At 36.5% G+C, this 12401-nt stretch overlaps 1 long non-coding RNA gene across 1 annotated transcript; it reads right to left on the minus strand.

Moving 5' to 3' along the window:
* Positions 1 to 326: 326 nt before the first annotated feature.
* Positions 327 to 11449, minus strand: LOC142179546 (uncharacterized). The gene is made up of 2 exons (XR_012708025.1): positions 10948 to 11449; positions 327 to 3209 (listed from the first exon to the last, which is right to left on the minus strand). It is a non-coding gene; the product is annotated as an uncharacterized LOC142179546 (long non-coding RNA).
* Between the last annotated feature and the right edge of the window lie 952 nt (positions 11450 to 12401).

Below are 12401 nucleotides of genomic sequence, written 5' to 3' on the forward strand. Positions count from 1 at the left end.
GCCTAGACAAAATGTATAATTTAATGGATATACAACATAGATTAAGTAAACGGCCTTTAGAAACGAACGTTGAAACAAACAATTTGTATAAACTCCCAATGCGATAAAGGTCCAAAATCATTGAACTCTACTTTTAAAGCCTACCAAAATCCATTTCATGAAAACTCACGTTTTGTTTTACAAAGAAAAGTAGTAGTTAATAAACTTACTAAGACGTGATGACGAGAAAACAATTTTCTTCCTTGGGTTTCATATGAAAACTAACCCCTAAAACGTTGGTACATTGTATCCTTTTAAGTCTTTATTTAATAAATACTTCGCCAAAATTAAAGTTGTAATTTTAAATGATAAAATTAATTATCAATCATAGGTTCAATTAAAACAAATCACATAGATTAACAAACAGGCAAAGCAAGTAAAAACAAAAGCCGCCATAGGCGACCCCAAGCGATTCGCTTGTTTTTTTTGCTATCCAGGGCATCTATAGAAATGTGGGATGTGATGACTCCATGATCAGGTGGTGGTGTTGGGTCTCATTTTGAGACTCCATTGCAAGAGTCTCGAATTAAGACTCCATGTGCTCCAAGGCGTATATGTAAAGAAAGGGAGAAACAAAATTAGGCACATTATTTAAATGTTACATAGTTTGAGAATATTCACAAGTGAGATTGCTTTAAAGTTCATATAGCAGCACAACAACAAACTATAGGCAAAATGCATGTATAAATATGCTAACAAGAGATTGTGTTTCATTTATTTTATTTTTTACCATGGAGGCGTGATACAGAACTTTCAAAATATTATAATGGTAGAAACGCGATTTTAAATGCATGATCTTTGCTAACTGAGAAGTAATTTTATTAATCTATACTATATTAAAAGCACGAAGGCCCTTAGCGAAATATCGTTCGCCTTTTTTACCCTTTAAAAATAGGTTTCACGTTAGATAAAATTGTAATTTAATTAACTTTCCTAATATCTAGCACTTTAAAATCAACTAAAATTTTGACTATTAAATATTTTCTTATTGAACTAGGTAAAAAGTCCTAATATTTAGGACCTAACATTTAAGAATTTAAAACCAAATAAGATTTTACTTAAGTAAATTCTTTCCTTATTTACTTCATAATTAATTTGTCTTCGTTAGATTTCTTACGTCTATATTTGTTCTATATAAAGTTTAGGTTTGGTTTATATAAAGGTTGATTCCCATTTAAATTCTACCATTAAATCTATCTTTTCCTTATATAATTTTTTTAATTTAAATTTTTTATATGTTACGTCTTATTTTTACTTTGGGGGAAATTATTCTTGCATATAATATATTTTTCATCAACTCCTTTTAAAAGTATAACGTTAAATATGAAATTATTTTCATAATATATTTAAATTCTAGAAAAAAGGTCTATAGTTTCTATTCTATTTACTATTTAGTTAAAAATAAAATAAAGAATATAGTATTATTCTATTGTATTCTTTTATTTATGTTATTCCTTATACAGATATGAATATATACAATAAGTTTTATTATCTTCTACTTCCATAAGCCGATTTTGTATATTTTTATACTTATTTTGTTTAATGTGTAAGAAACTATAAGCGATTATTAGAATACATAGAATTTTTTTTTATATTATGCTAGCTGGCATAAAGGACCAATGCACAACTATGGACGAAAGGGTAGCCTCATTTCGCCTTACCAACCCCATGGAAACTCCGAATACATGCCTAGATTGTTTGTATAGACACACTTTTTGGGTGCTAAAAATCCAAAGTCGAAAGGAAAACAGCTCAAAATCAAACAATAAAGAGGTATAAGATTATTATTTTCAGTATTAGGTAAACTATGGTATAAAATTTTAATAAAATTATAAAATTGGAAGAAATATTAAGTTGAATATAATAATTGAGATGCATGATTGAGAATCTCTATGAGGTAGAATATTTTTTTTTCTTGAGTAATTGGCTAAATTAGATCAACTATTATTATTCTCAAGAATTATTTTTTTGTAAAATTTTATTTTTGTAACTCAATAACAAGCATATAATTCATTGAGATAGGTTACACGCGCAAAGCGCGCTAGTTAACTTCAATTTGACCTACTGATTTGTAAAAGGTTTCAACTTTTACAAGCAGGAACGGTGCAGCTAATAAGATGGAAAATCATACTCTTAGAAAGTCGTCCCTTTTACATATCATGTTCCCCACAAACACAAGAGGCCTGGCCTTTCCTAATAGAAACTAACTACTGCAATGTTCTAAGCCAAACAATTTACAATCCTTATTTAAGTACTATCTAAAATGTATACAAATTTAATGGGAGCTTGCTCCAGCAAGAGATATGCTCTATTCAACTTAAAGATCATTGAGATTAACAAAGATGTGATACCTATTCACAAGATCTCTAGACATAAATATGTGGGCTCGCACCAATATTTCATATTGAAACATAATAGCATATATTTTCTATAGCTAAGGAAATGCTTTCAAATCCTATATGCATGACATCTAAAGAGGCGAAAACAAATCGGACTTCTCATATAACAGCCTATATTTCTGTTGGTTCAATTTCTTTCAAGCGAAAAATGTTGTAGAATCCTATAGGCATAGTTTTTATATTATGAAAATAAAAATAAAAATTCCTAATACAAAATTTGAAATCTAGATACATGGTTTCTATATTTTGTAAATAAAAATAACTACCGTCATGCTTTATCATCTAAGAAACAAGAGAAGGCACGTTGTCATAAAAACGAGATGTATTCTTTCTTTCATGTGACTTTTAAGTGAGCAAATACTATATCAATCCTAAATAGTATTTCAAAATTACTACTAACAAAACAAGTAGTCTTTCTTATCTATAACCACGATCATGACAAAAAGAATCTTCGCGTAGGCATTTTATCGAATACTTATCGATTAATACATATAATTATACACCAGAACATAATTTAACTCAATGATATTACTTTATAAATTAGGAAAAGCCCAATACACAATGTCTAGCAAGAAAACTAAAACGCACAGAAAACAACTCGAAAATAAACAACATCAAGAAACAACTAAAAACATACTTGTGATGACCCAAAAGGTCATCACTTGTTTTAAAATGAAATTCTGCATTCCGAGGCCTTAAAACCTCTTCTAGCATCACATCAATTTGCGTCCGTAGTCCGGGCGCGTAGCCGGAGAGTCTATATGTGAAAATCTGTGAAAAATAATAAATTTTGACTATAAAATAAGTTAATTTGACTTCGGTCAATGTTTTGGGTAAACGGACCCGAACCCGTGATTTGACGATCCCGAAGGGTCCGTAGAAAAATATGGGACTTGGGCGTATGCTCGGAATCGAATTCCGAGGTCCTAAGCCCGAGAAATGAATTTTTGAAGAAAATTATTTTCTGAAATTGTTTATAAGGTTTGGAAATGAATTTTGATTAAAATTTGATGGTATCGGGCCCGTATTTTGGTTCCGGTGCCCGGTACAAGTCTTATACATGATTTAAGATAATTCTATGAAGTTTTGTAAGAAACGGAATCCATTTGACGTGATTGGAATCTTAAATGCAAAATTTGATGTTTAAAGAAGTTTTGGGAAAATTTCATTGATTTTGAGGTTTAATTCATAGTTGTTGATGTTATTTTAGTGATTTGAATGCACAAGCGAGTCTGTATGATATTTTTAGGGTGGTGTGCATGTTTGGTTTGGAACCCCGAGGGCTCGGGTGAGTTTAGGATAGGCCGCGGGGTGAAATTTTGGACTTAAGGAATTGCAGGCCTGCAGGCTTCGCATTTCCCAACCTCCCTTCGCAATTCTCAGTTCGCATTTCCCAACCCCCCTTCGCAATTCTCAGTTCGCATTTCCCAACCTCCCTTCGCAATTCCCAGTTTGTATTTCCCAACTTCCTTTCGCAATTCCCAAGCCAGCAGAGGTCGGAGTTCGCAATTCCCATACCTAAGACCTACAACTTTTATACTTAGACGATTTTAAACCCATTTTTCATATTGTCTCAAAACATAAACACACTAGAGCGATTTTTCAAAGGCTTCTTCTTCTCCAAATCAATTGTAAGTCGTTTTTAACTCATTTTCTTCAATCATTAACATCTTTTAACATGATTTCAACTTAAAATCAATGATTTTCATGGGGGAAATTGGGTGTTTTGGGTAGAACCTAGGTTTTTCAAAAATTGGGGATTTGGACCTCGATTTGAGGTCTTATTTCAAAACAAATTATATATTTGGGTTTGTGGCGGAATGGGTTATCGGTTTTGGTTCGAACCTCAGGTTTTGACCATGTGGGCCCGAGGCGATTTTTGACTTTTTGGGTAAAACTTTAGGAAACTCATTTTCATGCATTGGGGTTAATTCATTTAGAGTTTATTGAAGTAATTAAGTAACTTGTGACTAGATACGAGCGAATTGGTGGTGGAATCAAGGGGTTAAGCAATAGTTGAATCGTGAATTGTGTTCGTGGCATCGAGGTAAGTGTTTGGTCTAACCTTTGCTTGAGGGATTAGGAGTTGTGTCTTATTTGCTACATGTTAATTGTGGAGTACGACGTATAGGCATGGTGATGAGTATCTATACGTTGGTGTCAAACATGCCCGTGAGTCTTGTATTATAATTGTTATGACTCCATTATGGTTTATTGCGCTTCATACGTTATTATCACCATTGTTCCCTTGCCGGGATGTTTGTTTGATATTAATGATCCCTTGCCGGGATGTTTGTTTTGATAGTATTGTTCCCTTGCCGAGATGTTTGTTTGATATTATTGTTCCCTTGCTGGGATGTTGTTGAAATATCATTGTTCCATTGTCGAGAAGTTGTTATATTGCTCTTGTTCCCTTGCCGGGATTCCTTGTGATTATTGTTGGCTTGTAACTAGGAGCGGGTGGTACGCCTACCACAAGATATAATGAAATTGGATCAGGTGGTACGCCTACCACAAGATATAATGAAATGGGAGCGGATGCTTGCCTACCACAAGATATAATGAAATGGGAGCGGGTGGTACGCCTACCACAAGATATAATGAAATGGGAGCGGGTGCTACACCTACCACAAGATATAATAAAATGGGAGAGGGTGGTACGCCTACCACAAGATATAATGAAATGCGAGCGGGTAGTACACCTACCACGAGATAAATGAAATAGGAGCGGGTGGCACGCGTGCCACGAGATACTTGAAATAGAGCGGGTGGTACGTCTTCCACGAGATACAGGAAATGGGATCGGGTTGCACGCCTGCAACAAGATGTGAAAAGAAAGTGAAATCTGCCTTTGTTTTCCTTATTCTTGTTAGTGGTTGGATTTTGATTCCTTTATAATTGAAGGTGTTGGTTTATGTTTAGTCAACAATGGCATGCCAATTGGAAGAGTTGGTGGAAAGAGTTGGTGTGGATGCTAGGAGGAAACTTCCTCCTTTGATGTCACCCATGACATCAAGAGGAGGTAGTTTGATGTCACCAATGACATCAAGAGGAGGTCTTTACCTCTATAAATAGATGCACTCCTTCATTTGTAGAAACCATCCCAAAAATAATACAACACATTGTAGTAAGTAGAGAGTTAAGAGAGAAATTCTCTTAAGTGTAATTGGGAACTCTCCCCTTCCTTTGTTAATATTAAAAAGGCAACTGTTCTCTGGTGGACGTAGGATTATTTTGATCCGAACCACGTTAAATCTTGTGTTCTTTCTTGTACGTTTCCACTAACAATTGGTATCAGAGCAACAAGATTCTTTAACGATCCAAGGAGGAAGAACAAGCAAAGATGAATTCCATGAAGTTTGAAATTGATAGATTCAGTGGACGCAACAACTTCAATATCTGGAAGATCCAGATGATGGAGTTACTGCGGAGAGAAGGTTCAATCCATGCTATTGACGGAAAGTATCCTAAGGATATATCAGCTCCCGATAAGGAGAAGATTGAAGGGGATGCATTGAGTGCAATCCAATTATCCCTTGCACCTAGCGTGCTTTGTGAAGTGAGTACGGGTACCGAAGAGACAGCCAAACAGTTATGGGAAAAGCTAGAAGGGCTATACCAAGACCGATCAGTGACAACAAGGATGTTGTTACAACGGCGTCTTCACACATTTAAGATGGGGTCAGGTACTTCGTTACAAGATCATTTAGATGCATTCAATAAACTTGTCATGGACTTATAGATTGCAGGAATTAAAAAGGAGGAGGAAACGCTTGCATGTGATTTGCTATTTTCATTGACTTCAGGATATCGTGATATTGAGAATTCAATGATGTATAGCAAGGACCGTATCAAGCTTGAGCAAGTGCGGCGGGCACTTAACTCTAGTGATGTGCGGAGGCACATTGAAGGAGATAGAGATGACCAGGCAAGTGGGCTCTTTGTGAGAGGCCGAACTAGCCAACAGGGAAAGAGCAAATCAAAGCACAGATCAAAGTCTCGTATGAACAAGAAGAATACAGAGTGTTGGGGTTGTGGCAAAAAGGGGCACTTTGAATGAGACTGCCTAATGTCAAAGTCCAAGGAAAAGGCGAGTGCATCCATAGTTGAACAAGTACATGATTTTGATAATGATTATGTACTAACAATATCGTGTAATAATAATAGTAGTTATGGAAACAAATGGGTGTTAGATTCTGCTTGCACTCTGCATATGACGTTCCGAAAAGACTGGTTTAGTAGCTATGAGAAAAGTAGAGGAACCGTAGTAATGGGCAATAATGCAACTTGTGCAATAGTTGGCATTGGCTCAGTTCGGGTTCGCTGCCATGATGGAGTCGTGAGGACTATTACACAAGCCCGTCATGTTCCTGATCTGAAGAAGAATTTGATCTCCCTGAGTCCTCTGGATGAACAAGGCTACAGGTACATGAGCGAAGCAGGAACTATAAAGGTGACTAAAGGTTCTTTAGTCATGCTGAAAGGCAAGCTGGAGAACGGCCTTTACACATTGTCCGAAAGCACCATTGTTGGCTATGCAAATGCATCTACAGTGCAGTTATCTAATGATGACAAGGCAAGACTATGGCACATGAGACTGGGTCATATGAGCGCACGTGGACTGGAGATATTGAGCAATCGTAACCTTTTGAAAGGTGAGAAGATCAGCACACTTGACTTCTGTGAGCACTGCGTTCTAGGGAAGCAAAAGAAGGTCAGCTTCAGCACTGGAAAACACAAGACAAGAGGAGTGCTAGACTACATCCATTGAGATTTATGGGGTCCCTCTAAACTTCCATCGAAGGGCAAAAAGAGGTATCTTTTCACTTTTATTGATGATTTCTCACGAAAGGTTTGGGTGCATTTTTTGAAGGCAAAAAGTGATGCTTTTGAAGCATTTAAAGAGTGGAAGATTTTGGTTGAAAATCAAATGGAGTGGAAAATCAAGTATCTTCGCACAGACAATGACTTGGAGTTTTGCATTGAAGAGTTTAATGAATTCTATAAGGTTCATGGGATCTCAAGACAAAGGACTGTCAGGCATACCCCACAGCAGAATGAAGTTACCGAGAGAATGAACAAAACTCTTCTTGAAAAGGCTCGTTGTATGCTTCTACAAGCCAAAATGTCCAAAGTACTTTGGGCTGAAGCAGTTCACACTGCTGCTCATATTGTCAATCGATCTCCAGCATTGACAATTGACTTAAAGACTCCGAATGAGGTATGGTTAGGTGAACCCTCTAACTATTCATACTTACGAGTATTTGGGTGTCCAGCTTATTATCACGTTAATGAAGGAAAGCTTGAACCAAGGGCTAAGAAGGCCATATTCGTAGGGTATGTGGATGGAGTAAAAGGGTACAAACTTTGGTGTTTGTCTTTACTCAAATTTATAGTTAGTAGAGATGTCACCTTTTATGAATCCTCTATACTTGATCCCCGTAAAGTCTCCGTGGAGTTTTCAGGAAACAAGAACGACGAGCAGGTGGAGCTTGCCAAGGAAAAGGATTAAGAGACTCAGGTTAAAGATGAGTCAGAAGATGTAGACCTTGAAGAACTTGCTGTCAATGAACCATACACAATTGCAAAGGGGAGGGAGAAGAGGCAAACACGAGAACTGGAACGCCTTATAGATCAAGCAAACTTGATTGCATATGCGTTCGTAGCTGCACAAGAAGAGATTAAGGATCTGGAGCCCTCCTCGTATATTGAAGCAACTTCTTGCAAGGATGTTGTACAATGACGGTTAGCCATGACTGAAGAGATGGAGTCTCTTCACAAGAATCAGACATGGGTCTTAGTGAAAAGACAAAAGGGGAAGAGGACAGTTGGATGCAAGTGGGTCTACCGAAAGAAAGAGGGAATTCCTGAAGCGGAAGATGCTAGGTTCAAGACGAGATTGGTTGCAAAAGGATTCAGTCCGAAGGAGGGAATTGACTACAATGAGATTTTCTCTCCAGTCGTGAAGCATAGCTCAATTCGCTTGCTACTAGCATTGGTTGCCCAATTTGACTTGGAGCTTCAACAGCTTGATGTCAAAACTGCTTTCTTACATGGTAATCTAGAAGAGACAATCTATATGGATCAGTCTGAAGGTTTCCTAGCTGAGGGAAAAGAAGATCACGTATGCCAACTAAAGAAGTCTTTGTATGGTTTGAAGCAATCCCCTCGACAGTGGTACAAGAGGTTTGATGCATTCATGACTACACATGAATTCTCAAGGAGTGCATTTGATAGCTGTGTGTATCAGAAGAAGATGTCTGGTAACTCAATGACTTATTTACTGTTGTATGTTGATGATATGCTTATTGCTGCTAACAACATTACAAAGATAAATGCTTTGAAGAAACTGTTGAGTAAGGAATTTGACATGAAGGATTTAGGAGCTGCAAAGAAAATCCTTGGTATGGAGATTTCAAGAGAAGACAGTGTTGTACATCTTTCTCAGAAGAGGTATATTGAAAGGGTTCTCAAGAGATTCAATATGCATACGTGCAAGCCTGTAAGTACACCATTAGCTCTTCATTTTAAACTTTCAGAGTTACAAATGCCTCAGTCTGAATGGTTTGCACACGTCCAAATATTGCTCAATCTGTAAGTGTGGTAAGTAGATACATGTCCAGCCCAGGAAAGAGGCATTGGGAAGCTGTCAAGTGGATATTGAGATATCTCAAAGGAGCTTCTGGTGTTGGTCTGACCTTTCGAAAAAGTGGTGGAGGTATTTCAATTCTCGGTTATGTAGATTCTGACTATGCAGGAGATCTTGACAGAAGAAGGTCCACAACTGGATACATCTTTACCCTCGTTGGCAATGCCGTTAGTTGGAAGTCGACTCTGCAGTCGATTGCCACTTTGTCTACGACAGAAGCAAAATACATGGCAGCAGCGGAGGCGGTGAAGGAAGTTATTTGGTTGAAAGGTTTAGTAGCAGAATTGAGTTTGGTTCAGCTGGAATCAACTCTTAGATGTGATAGTCAGAATTCTATTCATCTAATGAAAAATCAGAGATTTCATGAGCGCACTAAACACATTGATGTCAGATTTCATTTTATTCGAGATGTTGTTGAAGAGGGAACTATCAAGGTTGTGAAGGTTATCACAGACGATAATGCTGCAGATATATTGACCAAGATAATCCCACTCGCTAAGTTTGCACACTGCAAGGACTTGGCGGAGGTGTGCATCAACTGATGCAACTCCGAAGAGAACAGTTGTTAGGTGGAGGTGGTATGTTCAACAATGGTTTGATTCTTCTTGTTTCCTACAACGGGGTTGCCCAGTAAGCTTAGAAGTTTTGGCCAGAGTTGTTCACACGCATGCTCGAAACGCAAACCAAGGTGGAGATTGAAGGTGTTGGTTTATGTTTAGTCAATAATGGCATGCCAATTGGAAGAGTTGGTGGAAAGAGTTGGTGTGGATGCTAGGAGGAAGCTTCCTCCTTTGATGTCACCCATGACATCAAGATGAGGTAGTTTGATGTCACCAATGACATCAAGAGGAGGTCTACCTCTATAAATAGATGCACTCCTTCATTTGTAGAAATCATCCCAAAAATAATACAACACATTGTAGTGAGTAGAGAGTTAAGAGAGAAATTCTCTTAAGTATAATTGGGAACTCTCCCCTTCCTTTGTTAATATTAAAAAGGCAATTGTTCTCTGGTGGACGTAGGATTATTTTGTTCTGAACCACGTTAAATCTTGTGTTCTTTCTTTTACGTTTCCGCTAACAATAATTCTCTTGATATTCTGCTTTTACCTGTTACTCCCGAAGCATGTTTTCCCCCTCCCATCTTTACTTGTTTATTCCTGTTTTACTTTCCGATGTATATTATATAACTGCACCGGTTTATTTGGTGGTCTGGTCCTAGCCTCGTCACTATTTCACCGAGGTTAGGCTAGACATTTACCAGCACATGGGGTCGGTTGTACTGATACTACACTCTGCACTATGTGTAGATCCCGGAGCAGCTCTTGGACCGTAGATGGAGGCTACCTTCAGTCCACGCGAAGATCCAAGGTAGACCTGCAGGCGTCCGCAGGCCCTGGCGTCTCCTCTATCTTTTATTTCCTGTTTCAACTTTTTTGCTTCAGAAACAGTGTGTCTTTTATTCTCGGACCTTGTATTTAGCAGTCTTAGACCTTCTGTGACATTGTGACACCAGGTTTTGGGTGATTAAGGCTTAAGTAGTTGTAATAGCTATAGATTAAGATATTTTATTATTTTTCTTCCGCTTAATTAAATATTCCGCTATTTATACGTTATCGCTTTATATCTATTAAAAAGAATTAATTGGATAATAGAGTAATTAGTTTAAAGGATTGGCTTGCCTAACTCATATTAGGAGGCGCCATCATGACTCCCGAGGGTGAAAAATCCGGGTCGTGACAATACTAGTATCTATTTTTGACAAAACCAAGAAAGCTAACAACATTTTCACATAATGTACCAATATAAGAGCATTTCAGGTTTTAGAATTGAATTAAACAAAAAAAGAAAAGTTACTGACCTTTTTGAGAGCAGTGAACTGAGGCGTTTGTCAATGGCTACTCGACTTTCCGATTCAAGTCCCGCGAACAGAACAAGAAGATCGTTGCTCGCGAAATTAAAGGGATCTAGACAAGTATGAAACTAAAAAAATATTTTTTGCGAGAAAAGAATGTAGAAATAGTAGTTTTGAAAGGTGTACCCTAAGGTTTTTAGGGGGTTAAAGGGGTGGCTAAAGCTTAAGGTTAAAGGAGGGGGCTGAAGCTTGTCTCCAAATGGACTGCAATTGCGAGCATTTATAGGGCAAAAATTAGGATTCTTGGTTTGAAAATTAAAATATCCGTTTGAGAGAGGGTAGCAGAGAGGTGAAAAAAATCTCATGATTGACCGTTTATTTCACCATTTTACTGAAGCTAGGTTCTGTCATTTGGAAGGCAAAGCAAAAGAAGAACTAGAAAAGGAAAGGTTCTCTGGAAAAAGGGAGATATCACATGAGGAAGAGAGAGAGAGAGTTGAGAGATTTTTATGGGTTTATTTGACCAAACTTAAATGAGGGTATTTTGGTCATAAGGAAGGTATTCTAGAGGATTCCTGAACTTGGGCTAGCGGGTCACTAGAGGGATTATTTGGTTGAACTTTGTTGAGGATTTGGCATTGCATAACGATTTAGTCCAATAATTGACAGAAAACAGCCTATCTTTTAGCATTTGGCACACGTAACCTAAATTTAACATTTAATGATCTTCTCTCTCTTCTAATGGTCCAACCATTACCCTAAAAATAGGCTTTTATTTTCTTTTTGTTAGAATTCGAAAATCTTTCAAGATTTTTTCCCAAATCTCTACAATCTTTTTTCTAGGTTTTTAAATTATTTCTCACAAGCATTAAAAATTATAAATATAGTTTGTATATCATAGTGTATATCCAAGTGTATAACACAAATAAATTTTATTTTTTGTATATCATACTGTATAACATGTTAAATAACGTGTATACCAATATATACATTACAACTTTATTTTTCTTCTTTGTGTATATCAAAAATTTATTTTCCTTCGATAGTTGTCTATAATTTATTATTATCTTTGCATTCAAGTGTATCACAAAAAACTAATTATATTATTTTGTATATCACACTGTATAATACATAATAAAACGTGTATATCAAAATATATATCACAAATTTATTATCCTTCTTTGTGTATATTAAAATGTATATCAAAAATTACTTTCCTTCCTGCATATACCAATGTATAATATATAATTTCTTATGAATACATATATATATATATATATATATATATATATATATATATATATATATATATATATATATGTATGTATGTATGTATGTATGTATGTATGTATGTATGTATGTATGTATGTATGTATGTTTGGACCTCGAAGAATTGTATGCACATATTAATTTGTCGCTCTATATTAAAGCTTCGCTCCTCTGTACTTGATGGGTAATAC

Source organism: Nicotiana tabacum, chromosome 3 (genome assembly GCF_000715075.1).
Source record: "Nicotiana tabacum cultivar K326 chromosome 3, ASM71507v2, whole genome shotgun sequence".
Classification (NCBI taxonomy): Eukaryota; Viridiplantae; Streptophyta; class Magnoliopsida; order Solanales; family Solanaceae; genus Nicotiana; species Nicotiana tabacum.